General features: G+C 40.2%; 1 long non-coding RNA gene across 1 annotated transcript in view; it reads left to right on the top strand.

Annotated features, from left to right (window-relative positions):
• LOC117979772 (uncharacterized) overlaps window positions 1-17,760 on the top strand; it is a 187,647-nt gene that overhangs the window by 121,820 nt on the left and 48,067 nt on the right. Inside the window, exons 3-4 of the long non-coding RNA XR_010111656.1 lie at window positions 4,473-4,546; window positions 5,216-5,367. This is a non-coding gene — a long non-coding RNA (uncharacterized LOC117979772). The remainder of the gene's footprint in view (window positions 1-4,472; window positions 4,547-5,215; window positions 5,368-17,760) is intronic.

The following is a 17,760-nucleotide window of genomic DNA, read 5'->3' as shown; positions in this document are numbered from 1 at the left end:
TGGATTGGATTATTGATCTCATTCTTTACTCCCTCCCTCTGCCATGCGCTTTTTCAGTACAATCGACAGAGTGTACTTTACCACCTCATTGATTCTTGAACTTGGCCAATGGAATGAGAGTAGTTATGAGGCAAGCAGAGCTTTGTAAGTGCCTGAGTGCTTTGGCTTGCTCTCCTGCACTCCTGTGATCAGTGTGAGAAGGACATGCCTCAGGTAGCCACTGTCCCTTCAGCCAGAATGCAGGCAGACCTGGTTTAACTATAGCTTAGCACAACCCACAAGAGCATTGATTGCTATCCTCTGGAATGTGAGGATAATTGTCATCAAATGTTTTCTTTTTCACCTTTGGGGACTCAGGAGGAATTGAGACAATTTTACATTTTTACATCTTGATGGATAATATATATTTTCTACTGTGGAATTGGGAAAAAGTATAGAGCCACACTGTGTTATAATTTAAGTGAAGCATTTTGCACAGTGCCTGGCACATGATAAGCACTCAATAAATAGAAATTTATTGTGGGTTATTGGTGTTATTAGTCGATATCTTTTCTACAGGAACGAAAATACTCAAGGACTTTAAAATTACTGTTTGTGAGTAAAGAGAATGTCCAGGAGTTTCTTAGCTTTGAAAACTATTCTGGGCAACTCAAATGCTGCTGATTGCATTTCTCACTGGACGTTATTCCTGGACTCGGGACAAGAGAGGTTCAGAGTTACAGCCTACCTATGTTCAGTGCTACTCCTGTAAGCACTTACATGTTTTATTCGTGGGCTCTTCCTTTATTTCCAGAACATTCTTTAAGTGCCTGTACTGGGAATATTCCATTTGCTTCTTCAAATCCATTCTCCCCACCCTTTCCAACCTTGTTTTTTCTAGCGGGGGATCAAAGGCAGGAGGACAAAGAGATAAGGGTGTTTACTTCCTCAGATTCTCCCCTACTGACTTTGAGCCTACTTCATCCTTCTACTAAAGACCATAGCTCCTGTCAGGCAGCTCCCTTCATAGAGCTACCCTCTGGAGGAATTATGTTCCTGTAACTACTCCCTCCTATTGCCCTTTCAGGCTTGGAAGGCCTAACAGCTACCTGCTGCTGTCAGTCACAGGCTACTGCATTATCCTCTGTGATTTCTCTGAACTAGCGCTTCTTAACCTTGGTTGCACATTAGAATCACCTGGGGAACTTTTAAAAAATTTCAATCTCATGCCCAGGCTATACTCTGGACCACTGCTGTCCATCAGAATATAATTTGAGCCACATAGTAATCTTAAAGATTCTAGTAGCCACATTACTAAAAGTAAGAAGAAATAGGTCAAATTACTTTTTGAAATTATTTTTTCTAACTCAGCATAACCTAAACATTATCATTTCAACAAGAAGTTATTTTAAAATATGATGGAGATGTTTTGTATTCCTTATTTCTCTTTGTACCAAGCCTTCAAAATCTGGTGAATACTTTATACTTACATCATATCTTGATTTGGACTAGCCACATTGCAAGTGCTCAGTGACTACACGGGGCTACTGGCTACCTTATCAGACAGCACAGGTCTAAATTAATTGGGTAAGGTTCCTGGGGATGGGACCCAGGCAGTAGTCATTTTTAAGACTCCTGAGGACATTACATTTAATGTGCAGCAAGGTTGAGAACCACTCTCCTAAACTCTGCTCACATCTTTATAAATAGCCTTTTATTAAATTCTCTTTAAATCACCAAATTTGAAAATGTTATCTGTTTCATGCCATGTGCCCAGTACTGGGTGGGAATATGGAGGTGACTTGGCAGAATGTCTGTCCTTTGGCAAGTTCTAATGTTGAGCAGAAACCACACAGGTCAGCAACTGTTGTAGTGTGAGGAGCAGGGCTGAGTGAGCCTAAGGCAGGCCAGATGCACCTTTAGAGCACCTGCATGTGGGGCTACCAACTATGTGAGAAAAGTGGAGGAAATGAGAATTTTATTAGAATTCCTCACACTTTATATAATTGTATATTGTGTATATATGTGCAGAGGAGGGTGGAGGGGTAGGTACCACCATTTTGGTGCCTGTGTCCTCTGATGGCTGTCAGAGCTCTGATGGTGGGGAATGTGTGGGAGCTTAGAGGAGGGAGGGCACCTCATCTCCATTTTCTGTTTAATGTCAGTCAAGGGTCAACTGAGTTCATGGATTTCTTTCAGTTCCACGTGGCTTGTATCCCAGTTGTCTACAACACAGATTCCTGCTGCCCCTAGCAACCTTGCTGTGTACTTTCTAGGCCTATCAATTTGTTAAAGATCAGTTTTTTAAGTCAATTATCTTCAACCTGGCTTTCAGGGTTACATCTGGGCATAGACCTTGGTTGCTGAGCACTAAGTATATCTAAGCTAAAATGACTTGGTAGGGTGACCACTTCACGGTTTGCCTGGGACTTTCTTGGTTTTAGCACTGGAAGTCTGGCATCTCAGGCACCTCATTGGTCCTGGGTGAACTGGCACAGTTGGTCACCCTATGTGGGATCTACCTCCTGGCTACTGTGTCCTGCTTCCCCTGCTGCAGCCAGAGGGCAGCGAAGTCTTGCTCCCCCGCACCCCCAACAGTGCTTAGGCACAGTAGGCCATGTTTTAACAGTCTGCTTTCCTCTGTGGCCCACACCATCAGGTGAATTCCATGTGGAGCCTGTGTAGTATTTCTCTCCCCTACTTTTAAAAGAGTGACTCAGGGCTAGGGAAGCTCCAGTGATTGTTCTCAGCCTGTACAGGGCTGTACAATTTGAATCCTCTAGGAACTTTAAAAAGTTAAAACCAGTGGGTGAAAGTTTGATAAGAAAGAGGATATTAACATAATTTTTAAGTGTCTCTCCACAAGATACTTAGAGGATTATAAAGGGAAAAATAGAAATATTACAGTGGAGAAACCTGGTAGACACTACCTGAACCAAGTGATCACAGTTAACATCTTGGAATAGGACTCTTATCTGTTTCTATCCACAGAACATTTCTGACACCAAATGTGTGGGTTTTTTTCCCAATACCAACCAATTATTGGACACCAGCTGGGTGTCCTACAATTTAATTCAATTCTGACACTAATTACCTGGAGTTAGGGCAGATCCCACAAATTAAGGGCTCAGGCTCACAGGAGAACCCCACTTCAGATGCCAGTCAAAAGTCCTGGACTATTGATACTTCTCACTGACTCTAAATTCAGGGGGTTTCTACAACCTCTCTTCTACAACCACAGTTTGCTAGAATGGTTCACAGAACTCAGGAAACCACTTCACTTACACTTACTGGTTTAGTATAAAAGCTATTATAAGGGGTAGACATGAATAGCTAGATGAAGAGGTGTATAGGGCAAGGTCTGGAAGGGTCTCAAATGCAGGAGCTTCTGTCCCATGGAGTTGGGGTTAGCATTTGGATGCATTCACCAACCTGGAAGCTCCTCATATCTCCTTCAAGAGTCTTTATAGAGCTTAATCTTCAGCTCCCCCACTCCCCTTCCTGAAAGTTGGGATGGGCTGTACAGTTCAACCCTTTAATCATTTGGTCATTCTGGTGACCAGGCAGCTAGGAGGCCCCACCCCAAGTAACCTTGTTAGCATAAATTCAGGTATGATTAAAACAGGGGCTTCCTATGAATAATAAGAGATGCTCCTATCACTCAGGAAATTCCAAGCGTTTTAGGAGGTCTGTGTCAGGAAACCAGGGCAAAGACCAAATGGATTTCTTATTATACCACAGGGACTAATTGACATCATGTGCCTTCTAATAAGACACACTGAGCAGGACACACCATCCTTCTGTGGTATTTCTGCTCAAAATGCATAACTCAGATCTGACAATGAGGAAACATCAGACAAAGCTAAAGTTGAGGGGCATTGTAGACCACCTTCACTTCTCAGTGATGTCTCCTCTGGCCACTCCACATAAAATCGAGTCCCCTCCATGACATTCCCTATTCTTCTCTGCTGTATTTCTTCCTGTAACACCTATCACTGCTAACACAGTAAAGTTTTTATTGATCTTATTTATAGTCAATATGTCCTCATTAGAATATGAATGATCACAGTGATTGGTTTAGCGATAGCTATGTGACCCAGTCAGGGTCAATAAGAAAAAATGAGATTTTTCTGGAATATTGAGAGACAAGCATATCCTCTTTTTCTGTTGGTCTTGAACCTGTGAAGATATAAGCCTGGCTTTGCTGGATATCCCAATGCAGCTTGAGAATGAAGTGCAGACAGCACCAGAGCCAAAAGGTGGAGAGGACCAACTACTGAAGGCACATTTGAGCTCCTGGGTCAAGATAGGCCTAAAGACAGACCTACACAAATGTATTGTGTGAACCAATGCTTTCTGTCTTTGCTTCAGTCAGTTTGAGCTGTGTTTCCATCAGAGGTAACTGAAAAAGTTATTGGACTTTTTCAAGTCCAATTGATACATAGAGCAACCTTCTGGTTCTGATTTGTCTTCTCCTGTTTCTTTGCTTATAGGGAAAGAATGCTGACCCAAAGTCTGGAGAGTTGGTTCCATGTTCTATGTAAATGAGTTGCTGGACCTTTGGATGGTAAGAACCAAGACCTTTCTGAGTTGGTTGATGTCAGCCAGGCCCAAGATTGCATTTGCAGTGCTGACAAGATTTAAGGTTCTGGTTCTAGCAACAAGGCACAGACTCTGGGATGTGGCGAAATTCACTAAGGCCCACAGTAAGGGACATGATGGCGGCCTGGAGCAGTCTGCTCTGTGGACATCTTGAGAGGGTGCCATTATTCCTGGGATACATTGATGGTCTGTAGAATGATGCCAGGCTGCCTGCATTAGGCTTCCAGGGCAGATATGGGACAGATTGAGTGCAAAATTATCTCTAATTCTTCACCCCTCCAAATACCCATGCTTCTGACAAAGGGACTTTGTAGCTCCTCCTGTGAAGACATAGTGTCTATTCCCTTTCCCCCATGAATCTGGGCTAGCCTCATGGCTTCCTTTGGCCAATAGAATGGGGTGGATGGTAGAAGCAGTGAGACCAGAAGGGCTACTCAATTGACAAATAGATTCATGAAAAATAATACATGTTTACTGCTTTAAGCCACTGAGTTTTGAGGTGGTTTGTTATGTAGTAATAGCTAACTAAAAACTGATTCCCAGGGCTCATCATCTGAGATTCTAATTCTACTACCCTGGGGAGGGACTTCTGAATCTGTATTTTTAAGAAGTTTCAATGTTGTTGCCCATACAGGTTCTGGAAGCAATTATCAACCCGCCATCCACCTGGAAGTTCTGCAGGTGTGTCATACACACAGGCCCTGACATTTTCAGCCAGGCTTCAACACTCATCTTGGGCACTGTTTTAGAACAATTGATGAGCCCCTGTAGCAGCAGACTTCTAAGGTGAGAAAGTCCTGAGATGTGGGCAGAAAGGGAGCCCGGGAGTCCCTGCAGTTGGAAATAAAAAAGAATCGAGGTTTCTAGACACTCGATTTGAACTCTATTAAATGAAACACAGACCCTTTGAGAGAGGTGTTTGTCCTGGATTCAGCTGTGTTCTGTTCAGAGAATGGGCTGTGGGGACAGATCTGTCACAGTCATGCAGGTGTCTAGTTTAAGACGGAGGACTCCCTCCAGCCTGTTTGTGAGCCAGCCAATATTGTAATTGAAGGTGAGCCTGACCTCAGTCCTCCTGGCTCTGAGGAGAATGCCACTCGGCCTGGCCTTTGAGTGAGCTCATGAGCAACAGTGTCTGCCTTCCAGAATACAAACAGTGCTTGCTCCATTGTAGCCCCTTCTACTTGGCCCCATGGGGACTATGGGATAATGTCAGTGGTCCCCACATAATGTGCATCAATAAGCAAACAATAAACAAAAATACTAGTTCACATAGACTGGCTGCCTGTCTTTCCAAGTGGTGACCTGTTTCATCTTGAGAGAGTTCTATCATGCAGAAATTCTTTATATATTTAATAGTAAGATACTACAGAAGGCAATTCATTAAGGGTGCCAGAAAAGAAAGATTATTCCTGTTATTTTAGCATTGATCTAGAAGCAACAACCAATGCAATGATAAGAAAGAGAAATAAGCATCAATATTAGAAAGGAGAAAACAAAACTATCAGTATATGCAGTTCATGCTATCACATACAAACCAAGAGAATTGACAGAAAAATTATTAGGAACAATAAAAGAATAGTAAGGTGGCTCATTATAAAATCAATATGTAAAAATCGATAGCTTTTTGTCTTTAACTTTTTATTATCAAATGTATCATAGTATAAAAGCATATATGTTTGTATATATAATTTAAAAATATATTTACAATTAAATTGAAGAGAGTAACCAATACTCCCTGATCACCTCTTCTTCTCTCTAGAAATATCCATTTTAATCATTGCCTTGCTTTATTTGCTTTACAGTGTTGCCACAATTACACATATCTCAATTAAAATACTGCTCATTTTGCTATTTTTGATTTGCTTCTTTCACTTATGTTTCTGAATCATTGATGTTGATCACATGGCTATAGTTTATTCATTTTCTTTGCTCTATAGTATTTCATCATGTGACTGACACTATTCCATCTCTAAAATTCTAAAAGTAAAGAACCTGACTTGAACTATTAAGGTATTTATTGATCCAAGTTAGTGTGAAAATGTATGTTTATACTGTGGAAATTTTATAAGTGTAAATTCTGAGTATGTGTTTGTGTTATACAAATGTATATTTGTATTTTGAATATGTATATGCATATACATTATCTATCTAGTATGTATATATACAGGCATATTATACTCATTTTATTTTACTTCACTTATTGTGCCTCATAGATATTACATTTTATAAAAATTGAAGACTTGTGGAAACCCTGTGTCTAGCAAGTTTTCCAACACCATGTACTCACTTCATATCTTTGTGACACATGTCTTTGTGTCACAGATAATTAAATATTATAATTTCTCACAATATTACTAACTTTTAAATTATTATATCTGTTATGGTGGTCTGTGATCAGTGATCTTTGATGTTACTATTGTATTGTAATAGTAATTGTAAAAATACAATTACTGTTGTAATTGTTTTGCGGCACCATGAACCATGCCCATATAAGACAGAAAATTTAGTCTATAAATATGTGTGTTCTGATTGCTCCATCAACCAGCTTTTCCTTTCTCTCTCTCCCTCTCCTTCATACTCCTTATTCCTTGAGATATGACATATTAAAATTCATCCAATTAATAACCCTACAGTGGTCTCTAAGTGTTCAAGTGAAAGGAAGAGTTGAATTTCTCTCACTTTCAATCAAGAGCTAGAAATGATTAAGCTTAGTGAGGGAAGGCATGTTGAATGCTGAAATAGGCTGAAAGCTAGGCCTCTTGTATCAAACAGTTAGCCATGTTGTGAATACAAAGTAAAAGTTATTGAAGGAAAGTAAGAGTGCTCCTTGAGAGAACACGTGAATAATGAGAAAGCAAAACAGCCTCATTGCTGGTCTGGAGAAAGTTTTAGTAGTTTGTATAGAAGATCAAACCAGCCAGCCAAACATTCCCTTAAGCCAAAGCCTAATCTAGAGCAAGGGCCCGACTCTCTTTACTTCTGTGAAGGCTGAGGGTTGGGAGGAAGCTGCAGAAGAAAAATTGTAAGCTAGCAGAGGTCAGTTCATGAGGTTTAAGGAACGAAGCCATCTCCATAATATAAAAGGGTGAGGTGGAGCAGCAAATGCTCATGTAGAAGCCGCAGCAGTTACCGAGAAGATCTAACTAAGATTACCATGAATGTGACTACACTGAACAACAGGTTTTTACTATAGACAAAATGGCCTTTGACTGGAAGATAATGCCATCTCAGAGGTTCATAGCTAGAGAGAAGCCAATGCCTGACTTCAAAGCTTGAAAGGACAGGCTGACACTCTTGTTATGGGCTAATGTAGCTGATAACTTTAAGTTAAAGCCAGTGATCATCTATCATTCTGAGAATCCCAGGGCTTTTAAGAAATACATTTTGTAAGGCTATAAATAAATATAAACTGCCATAAATAGAGCTTCCTCTTATGGATCTGGCCAAAGCAAATTGAGAGCCTTCTGGAAAAGAATCACCATTTTAGAGGCCATTAAGAACATTTGTGATTCATGGGAGGAGGTCAAAATATCAACATTAACAGGAGTTTGGAAGAAGTTGATTTCAACCCTCAAGATGACTTTAAAGGGTTAAAGACTTTATTGGAGGAAGTAACTGCAGATGTGGTGGAAATAGAAAGAAAACTAGAATTAGAAGTGGAGCCTGATGATGTGGCTGAATTGCTGCAATCTCATGATAAAACTTGAACAGGGCTGGGTGCGGTGGCTCACGCCTGTAATCCCAGCACTCTGGGAGGCCGAGGCAGGTGGATCACAAGGTCAGGAGATCGAGACCATCCTGGCTAACATGGTGAAACCCTGTCTCTACTAAAAATACAAAAAAATTAGCCGGGCATGGTGGTGGGCACCTGCAGTCCCAGCTACTTGGGAGGCTGAGGCAGGAGAATGGCATGAACCTGGGAGGCGGAGCTTGCAGTGAGCCGACATTGCGCCACTGCACTCCAGCCTGGGAGACAGAGCAAGGCTTCATCTCAAAAACAAACAAACAAACAAACAAACAACAACGACAAAAAACTTGAACAGATAAGAAGTGGCTTCTTGCGGATGAGCAAAGAAAGTGGTTTTGTGAGACGGATTCTACTCCTGGTGAAGATGCTATGAATGTTGAATTCAATGCTATGAATTGACAATAAAGAATTTAGACTATAACATAAACTTAATTGATAAAGGAGTGACATTGTTTGAAAGAATTGACTTCACTTTTGAAAGAAATTCTGAGGAAAATGCTATCAAAAAGCATCTTATGCTACAGAAAATCCTTCATGAAAGGAAGAGTCAATTGTTGCAGCAAATTTCAGTGTTGTCTTATTTTAACAAATGGCCACAGCCACCCTAACCTTCAGCAACCACCATCCTGGTCAGTCAGCAACCATCAACACAGACAAGACCTTAACCAGCAAAAAGATTACAACTCGCTGAAGGCTCAGACAATTATTAGCATATTTTAGCAATAAAATATTTTCCATTAAGGTATGTACATTTTTAGAGATAATGTTATCGTACACTTATTAGACTACAGTATCGTATGAACATAACTTTTATATGCAGTGGGAACCCTAAAAATTTATGTGACTCATTTTATTGTTATATGTGCTTTATTGTGGTGGTCTGGAACTGAACTAATATTTCTGAAGTATGCTTACATGCATATATGTATGTGTTTATACTTATGTATATGTATACATATGTGTACATACATTCTATTGTCTTTCTAAAATTTAAAAAAGCTCATTTTGAGTGTTTTGGATAAGACATTATTAATCTGTATTATATATTATTCATCCATTCTCACTTTGGTGGACATTTGGGTTGTACATACCCTTTCATAAATGTTATTGCACATGTTCTTTTGGTGCACATATGCAAGAGTATAGACCTAGGGGTAGAGATGCTGGGTCATGAAGTATGCACATGTTTAGCTTTATAGAAAGACCTAGTTTTCTCATAAACCTAGTCAAAGATGACTAAACCAATTTTTATGTCTTCCGACAGTATATGAAAATTCCCTTTGCTCCACATCCTCCTAGCATTTAGTGCTGTTAGACTTTAAATTATTTTCAATCTGTTGAATGGATATTTGTATATCCTCATAGGTTAAAGTTTTATTTCTCTGGTTACTAATGAGGTTGTATAACTTCCCATGTGTTTTTTGGCTTTACAGAATTTATTCTTAGTGAAGTGCCTTATACATCTTTTGTTCATTTTCCACTGGGTGTTTGCCTTTTCCTTATTTATTTGTAAGAGTACTTTATGTGTTAAATATACAAATCCTTTTTTGGTTATGTATATATTATAAGTATCTGCTTCCATTTGTGACTTATCTTTTTCTCTTTCTCAATGCTATTTTTTGATTAACAGAATTTATTTTAATGTATTATAATTTATGTTACTTTAAATTTTGTTTTCTTTTGGTGTCTTGATGAATCTATTATTAACCTCATGTCATAATGACATTTTCCTATATTGTTCTATTATCTAACAAAGGTCTGATATCCTAACTCTACAAGTGTATTAGTCTGTTCTCATGCTGCTAATAAAGACATACCCAAGACTGGGTAATTTATAATGGAAAGAGGTTTAATTGACTCTCAGTTCCACATGGCTGGGGAGGCCTCACAATCATGACAGAAGGCAAATGAGGAGCAAAGTCATGTCTTACATGGTGGCAGGCAAGAGAGTGTGTGCAGGGGAACTCCCCTTTATAAAACTATCAGATCTCATGAGACTTATTCCCTATCACAAGAAAAGCATGGAAAGACCTGCCCCATGATTCAATTACCTCCCACTGGGTGCCTCCCGTGACATGTAGGAATTATGCAAGTTACAACTGAAGATGAGATTTGGGTGCAGACACAGCCACACCATATCATTCCACCCATGGCCCCTCCCAAATCTCATCCTCACATTTCAAAACCAATCATGACTTCTTAATAGTCCCCCAAAGTCTTAACTCATTTCAGCCTTAACTCAACAGTCCACAGTTCAAAGTCTTATCTGAGACAAGGCAAGTCCCTTCCACCTATCAGCCTGAAAAATCAAAAGCTAGTTAGTTACTTCTTAGATACGATGAGGGTACAGGCATTGGGTAAATACAGCCATTCCAAATGGGAGAAATTGACCAAAATGAAGGGGCTACAGGCCCCATGCAAGTCCAAAATCCGACAAGGCAGTCAAATTTTAAAACTCTGAAATGATCTCCTTTGATTCCACATCTCACATCCAGATCATGCTGATGCAAGAGGTGGGCTCCCATGGCCTTGGGAAGCTCTGCCCCTGTGGCTTTGCAGGATACAGCTCCTCTCCTGGCTGCTTTCTTGGGCTGGTGTTGTGTCTGTGGATTTTCCAGGTGCACAGTGCAAGCTGTTGGTGGATCTACCATTCTGGGGTCTGGAGGATGGTGGCCCTCTTCTCACAGCTCCAGTAGGCAGTGTCCCAGTGGGGGCTCTGTGTGCAGCCTCCAACCCCATATTTCCCTTCCACACTGCCCTAGCAGAGGTTTTTCATGAGGGCCCTGACCCTGCAGCAAACTTCTGTCTGGGCACCCAGACATTTCCATACATCCTCTGAAATCTAGGCAGAGGTTCCCAAATCTTGATTCTTGACTTCTGTGCACCCACAGGCTCAATATCACGTGGAAACTGCCAAGGCTTGGGGCTTGCATCCTCTGAAGCCATGGCTGGAGCTGTACCTTGGCCTCTTTTAACCACACTGGAGTGGCTAGAGTACAGGGCCCCAAGTCCCTAGGCTGCACACAGCAGGGAGGTCCTGGACCCGGCCCATGAAAGCATTTTTTCCTCCTATGCCTCCAGACCTATGATAGGAGGACTGCCACAAGGGTCTCTGACATGTCCTGGAGACATTTTCCCCATTGTCTTGGTGATTAACATTTGGCTCCTTGTTACTTATGCAAATTTCTGCAGCAGGCTTGAATTTCTCCCCAGAAAATGTTTTTTTCTTTTCTATTGCATTATCAGACTGCACATTTTCCAAACTTTTATGCTCTGCTTCCTCTTGAACACTTTGCCACTTAGAAATTTCTTCTGCCAGATACCCTAAATCATCTCTCTCAAATTCAAAGTTCCACAGATCTCTAGGGCAGGGGTGAAACACCTCCAGTCACTTTGCATAGCAGGAGTGACCTTTATTCTAGTTCCCAACAAGTTCCGCATCTCCATCTGAGACAGCCTCAGCCTGGACCTTATTGTCTATATCACCATCAGCATTTTGGTCAAAGCCATTCAACAAGTCTCTAGGAAGTTCCAAACTTTCCCAGATCTTCCTGTCTTCTAAGCCCTCCAAACTGTTCCACCTCTGCCTGTTACCCAGTTCCAAAGCCGCTCCCACATTTTTGGGTATCTTTACAGCAGCACCCTACTCTACCAGTACCAATTTACTGTATTAGTTTGTTCTCACACTGCTAATAAAGACACACCTGAGACTGGGTAATTTATAAAGGAAAGAGGTTTTATTGACTCACCATTCCACATGGCTGGGGATTCCTCACAATCATGGCAGAAGGCAAATGAGGAGGAAAGTCACAGAGTGGAATAATAGACGCTGGAGACTCCAAAAGGTAGAAGGGTGGGAAGGGGTGAAGGTTCAGAAATTGCCTATTGGGTACACTGCTCACCATTTTGTTGTTGGGTACACTTTTATCACAGGCTTCACCACTATGCAATATATGCACATAAGAAATCTGCACTGGTACCCCCAAACTTATTTTTAAGTTTTACATGGTGGCAGGCAACAGAGCATGTGCAGGGGAACTCCCCTTTATAAAATCATCAGATCTCATGAGACTTATTCACTATCATGAGAACAGCATGGGAAAGACCTGCCCCCATGATTCAGTTACCTCCCACTGTGTGCCTCCCATGACATGTGGGAATTATGGGAGCTACAATTCAAGATGAGATTTGGGTGAGGACACAGCCAAACCATATCAGCAAGGAACTCAAACAACTCAACAGGAACAAAACAAATAATCTCATTAAATAGTGGGTAAGGACATGAACAGACATTTTTCAAAAGAAGACTTATAAGCAGCCAACAAACATATGAAAAAAATGTTCAACATCACTAATCATCAGAGAAATGCAAATTCAAACTAAACGAGATGCCATCTTATGCCAGTCAGAGTGACTACTATTAAAAAGTCAAAAAACAACAGATGTTGGCAAGGATACAGAGAAAAAGGAACACTTATACACTGTTGGTATGAATGTAAATTAGTACAACCTCTATGGAAAATGGCAAGGAGATTTCTCAAAGAACTAAAGATAGAAATACTATTCAATCCAGCAGTCCCACTACTGGGTATATACTCAAGGGGAAACAAATCATTATTTCAAAAAGATACCTGCAATCATGTTTATTGCAGTACTATTCATAACAGCAAAGATGTGTGTATTAGTCTGTTCTCATGCTGTTGTAAAGAACTGCCTGAGACTGGGTAATTTATAAAGGAAAGAGGTTTAATTGGCTCACAGGTCCACAGGGCTGGGGAAGCTCAGGAAACCTAGGTCGTGGTGGAAGGGGAAGCAAACATGCCCTTCTTCACATGACAGCAGGAAGAAGAAGTGCTGAGTAAAGGGAGAAAAGCCCCTTATGAAACCATCAGATTTCATGAGAAATCACTCACTATCACGAGAACAACATGGGAGTAAGCACCGCCAATGATTCAGTTACCTCCCACTGGGTGCCTCCCACGACATCTGGGGATTATGAGAACTACAATTCAAGATGAGGTTTGGATGGGGACACAGCCAAACCATTTCAATACGGAACCAATATAACTGCCTATCAACAAATGATTGGATAAAGACAATATGATACACACACACACACACACACACACACACACCATAGAATGCCATTCAGCTATAAAAAATAATGAAATAATATTTTATGCAGCAACATGGATGAGACTGGAGGGCATTATCCTAAGTGATATAACTCAGAAACAGAAAGTGAAATATAACATTTCTTTACTTATAAGCAGGAGCTAAACAATGGGTACACATGAACATACAGAGTGGAATAATAGATGTTGGAGACTTCAAAAGGTAGAAGGGTGGGAAGGGGTGAAGGTTGAGAAATTGCCTATTGGGTACAATGCTCACCATTTTGTTGTTGGGTACACTTTTTTTGGTCTTTTTTTTTTTTAAATTATACTTTAAGTTGTAGGGTACATGTGCACAACATGCAGGTTTGTTACATATGTATACATGTGCCATGTTGGTATGCTGCACCCATTAACTCATCATTTACATTAGGTATATCTCCTAATGCTTTCCCTTCCCCCTTCTCCCACCCAACAACAGGTCCCGGTATGTGATGTTCCCCTTCCTGTGTCCAAGTGTTCTTGTTGTTCAATTCCCACCTATGAGTGAGAACATGCGGTGTTTGGTTTTTTATTCTTGTGATAGTTTGCTGAGAATGATGGTTTCCAGCTTCATCCATGTCCCTACAAAGGACATGAACTCATCCTTTTTAATGGCTGCATAGCATTCCATGGTATATATGTGCCACTTTTTCTTAATCCAGTCTATCATTGATGGACATTTTGGTTGGTTCCAAGTCTTTGCTATTGTGAGTAGTGCCACAATAAACATACGTGTGCATGTGTCTTTATAGCAGCATGATTTATATTCCTTTGGGTATATACCCAGTAATGACATGGCTGGGTCAAATGGTATTTCTAGTTCTAGATCCTTGAGGAATTGCCACACTGTCTTCCACAATGGTTGAACTAGTTTACAGTCCCACCAACAGTGTAAAAGTGTTCCTATTTCTCCACATCCTCTCCAGCACCTGTTGTTTCCTGACTTTTAAATGATTGCCATTCTAACTGGTGTGAGATGGTATCTCATTGTGGTTTTGATTTCCATTTCTCTGATGGCCAGTGATGATGAGCATTTTTTCCTGTGTCTTTTGGCTGCATAAATGTCTTCTTTTGAGAAGTGTCTGTTCATATCCTTAGCCCACTTGTTGATGGGGTTGTTTGTTTTTTTCTTGTAAATTTGTTTGAGTTCACTGTAGATTCTGGATATTAGTCCTTTGTCAGATGAGTAGATTGCAAAAATTTTCTCCCATTCTGTAGGTTGCCTGTTCACTCTGATGGTAGTTTCTTTTGCTGTGCAGAAGCTCCTTAGTTTAATTAGATCCCATTTGTCAATTTTGTCTTTTGTTGCCAATGCTTTTGGTGTTTTAGACATGAAGTCCTTGCCCATGCCTATGTCCTGAATGGTATTGCTTAGGTTTTCTTCTAGGGTTTTGATGGCTTTAGGTCTAACATGTAAGTCTTTAATCCATCTTGAATTAATTTTTGTATAAGGTGTAAGGAAGGGATCCAGTTTCAGCTTTCTACATATGGCTAGCCAGTTTTCCCAGCACATTTATTAAATAAGGAATCCTTTCCCCATTTCTTGTTTTTGTCAGGTTTGTCAAAGATCAGTTGGTTGTAGATGTGTGGTATCATTTGCGAGGGCTCTGTTCTGTTCCATTGGTCTATATCTTTGTTTTGGTACCAGTACCATGCTGTTTTGGTTATTGTAGCCTTGTAGTATAGTTTGAAGTCAGGTAGCGTGATGCCTCCAGCCTTGTTCTTTTGGCTTAGGATTGTCTTTGCAATGTGGGCTCTTTTTTGGTTCCATATGAACTTTAAAGTAGTTTTTTCCAATTCTGTGAAGAAAGTCATTGGTAGCTTGATGGGGATGGCATTGAATCTATAAATTACCTTGGGCAGTATGGCCATTTTCATGATATTGATTCTTCCTATCCATGAGCATGGAAAGTTCTTCCATTTCTTTGTATCCTCTTTTATTTCCTTGGCAGTGATTTGTAGTTCTCCTTGAAGAGGTCCTTCACATCTCTTGTAAGTTGGATTCCTAGGTATTTTATTCTCTTTGAAGCAATTGTGAATGAGAGTTCACTCATGATTTGGCTCTCTGTTTTTCTGTTATTGGTGTATAAGAATGCTTGTGATTTTTGCACATGGATTTTGTATCCTGAGACTTTGCTGAAGTTGCTTATCAGCTTAAGGAGATTTTGGGCTGAGACTATGGGGTTTTCTAAACATTCAATCATGTCATCTGCAAACAGGGACAATTTGGCTTCCTCTTTTCCTAATTGAATACCCTTTATTTCTTTCTCCTGCCCGATTGCCCTGGCAGAACTTCCAACACTATGTTGAATAGGAGTGGTGAGAGAGGTCATCCCTGTCTTGTGCCAGTTTTCAAAGGGAATGCTTCCAGTTTTTGCCCATTCAATATGATATTGGCTGTGGGTTTGTCATAAATAGCTCTTATTATTTTGAGATACATCCCATCAATACCTAACTTATTGAGAGTTTTTAGCATAAAGAGCTGTTGAATTTTGTCAAAGGCCTTTTCTGCATCTATTGAGATAATCGTGTGGTTTTTGTCTTTGGTTTTGTTTATATGCTGGATTGCATTTATTGATTTGCATATGTTGAAGCAGCCTTGCATCCCAGGAATGAAGCCCACTCGATCATGGTGGATAAGCTTTTTGATGTGCAGCTGGATTCGGTTTGCCAGTATTTTACTGAGGATTTTTGCATCGATGTTCATCAGGGATATTGGTCTAAAATTATCTCCTTTTTGTGTGTCTCTGCCAGGCTTTGGTATCAGGATGATGCTGGCCTCATAAAATGAGTTAGGGAGGATTCCCTCTTTTTCTATTGATTGGAATAGTTTCAGAAGGAATGGTACCAGCTCCTCCTTGTACCTCTGGTAGAATTCGGCTGTGAATTCATCTGGTCCTGGACTTTTTTTGGTTGGTAGGCTATTAATTATTGCCTCAATTTCAGAGCCTGTTATTGGTCTATTCAGGGATTCAACTTCTTCCTGGTTTAGTCTTGGGAGGGTGTCTGTGTCCAGGAATTTATCTGTTTCTTCTAGATTTTCTAGTTTATTTGCATAGAGGTGTTTATGGTATTCTCTGATGGTAGTTTGTATTTCTGTGGGATTGGTGGTGATATCCCCTTTATCATTTTTTATTGCATCTATTTGATTCTTCTCTCTTTTATTCTTTATTAGTCTTGCTAGTGGTCTATCAATTTTGCTGATCTTTTCAAAAAACCAGCTCCTGGATTCATTGATTTTTTGAAGGGTTTTTTGTGTCTCTAACTCCTTCAGTTCTTCTCTGATCTTAGTTATTTCTTGCCTTCTGCTAACTTTTGAATGTGTTTGCTCTTGCTTCTCTAGTTCTTTTAATTGTGATGTTAGGGTGTCAATTTTAGATCTTTCCTGCTTTCTCTTGTGGGCATTTAATGCTATAAATTTCTCTCTACACACTGCTTTAAATGTGTCCCAGAGATTCTGGTATGTTTTGTCTTTGTTCTCATTGGTTTCAAAGAACATGTTTATTTCTGCCTTCATTTCGTTATGTACCCAGTAGTTATTCAGGAGCAGGTTGTTCAGTTTCCATGTAGTTGAGCGGTTTTGAGTGAGTTTCTTAATCCTGAGTTCTAGTTTGATTGCACTGTGGTCTGATAAACAGTTTGTTATAATTTCTGTTCTTTTTCATTTGCTGAGGACTGCTTTACTTCCAACTATGTGGTCTCTAAGGACTTGCTTTATGAATCTGGGTGCTCCTGTATTGGGTGCATATATATTTAACATAGTTAGCTCTTCTTGTTGAATTGATCCCTTTACCATTATGTAATGGCTTTCTTTGTCTCTTTTGATCCTTGTTGGTTTAAAGTCTGTTTTATCAGAGATTAGGATTGCAACCCCTGCCTTTTTTTGTTTTCCATTTGCTTGGTAGAGCTTCCTCCATTCCTTTATTTTGAGCCTATGTGTGTCTCTGCACGTGAGATGGGTCTCCTGAATACAGCACACTGATGGGTCTTGACTCTTTATCCTATTTGCCAGTCTGTGTCTTTTAATTGGAGCATTTAGTCCATTTACATTTAAGGTTCATATTGTTATGTGTGAATTTGATCCTGTCATTATGATGTTAGGTGGTGATTTTGCTTGTTAGTTGATGCAGTTTCTTTATAGCATCGATGGTCTTTACAATTTGGCATGTTTTTGCAGTGGCTGGTACCGGTTGTTCTTTCCATGTTTAGTGCTTCCTTCAGGAGCTCTTGTAGGGCAGGCCTGGTGGTGACAAAATCTCTCAGCATTTGCTT

Source organism: Pan paniscus, chromosome 2 (assembly GCF_029289425.2).
Source record: "Pan paniscus chromosome 2, NHGRI_mPanPan1-v2.0_pri, whole genome shotgun sequence".
NCBI classification, from domain to species: domain Eukaryota; kingdom Metazoa; phylum Chordata; class Mammalia; order Primates; family Hominidae; genus Pan; species Pan paniscus.
The sequence above is the reverse complement of the archived record's forward strand: the minus strand, read 5'-3'. Positions and strand labels throughout refer to the sequence as shown.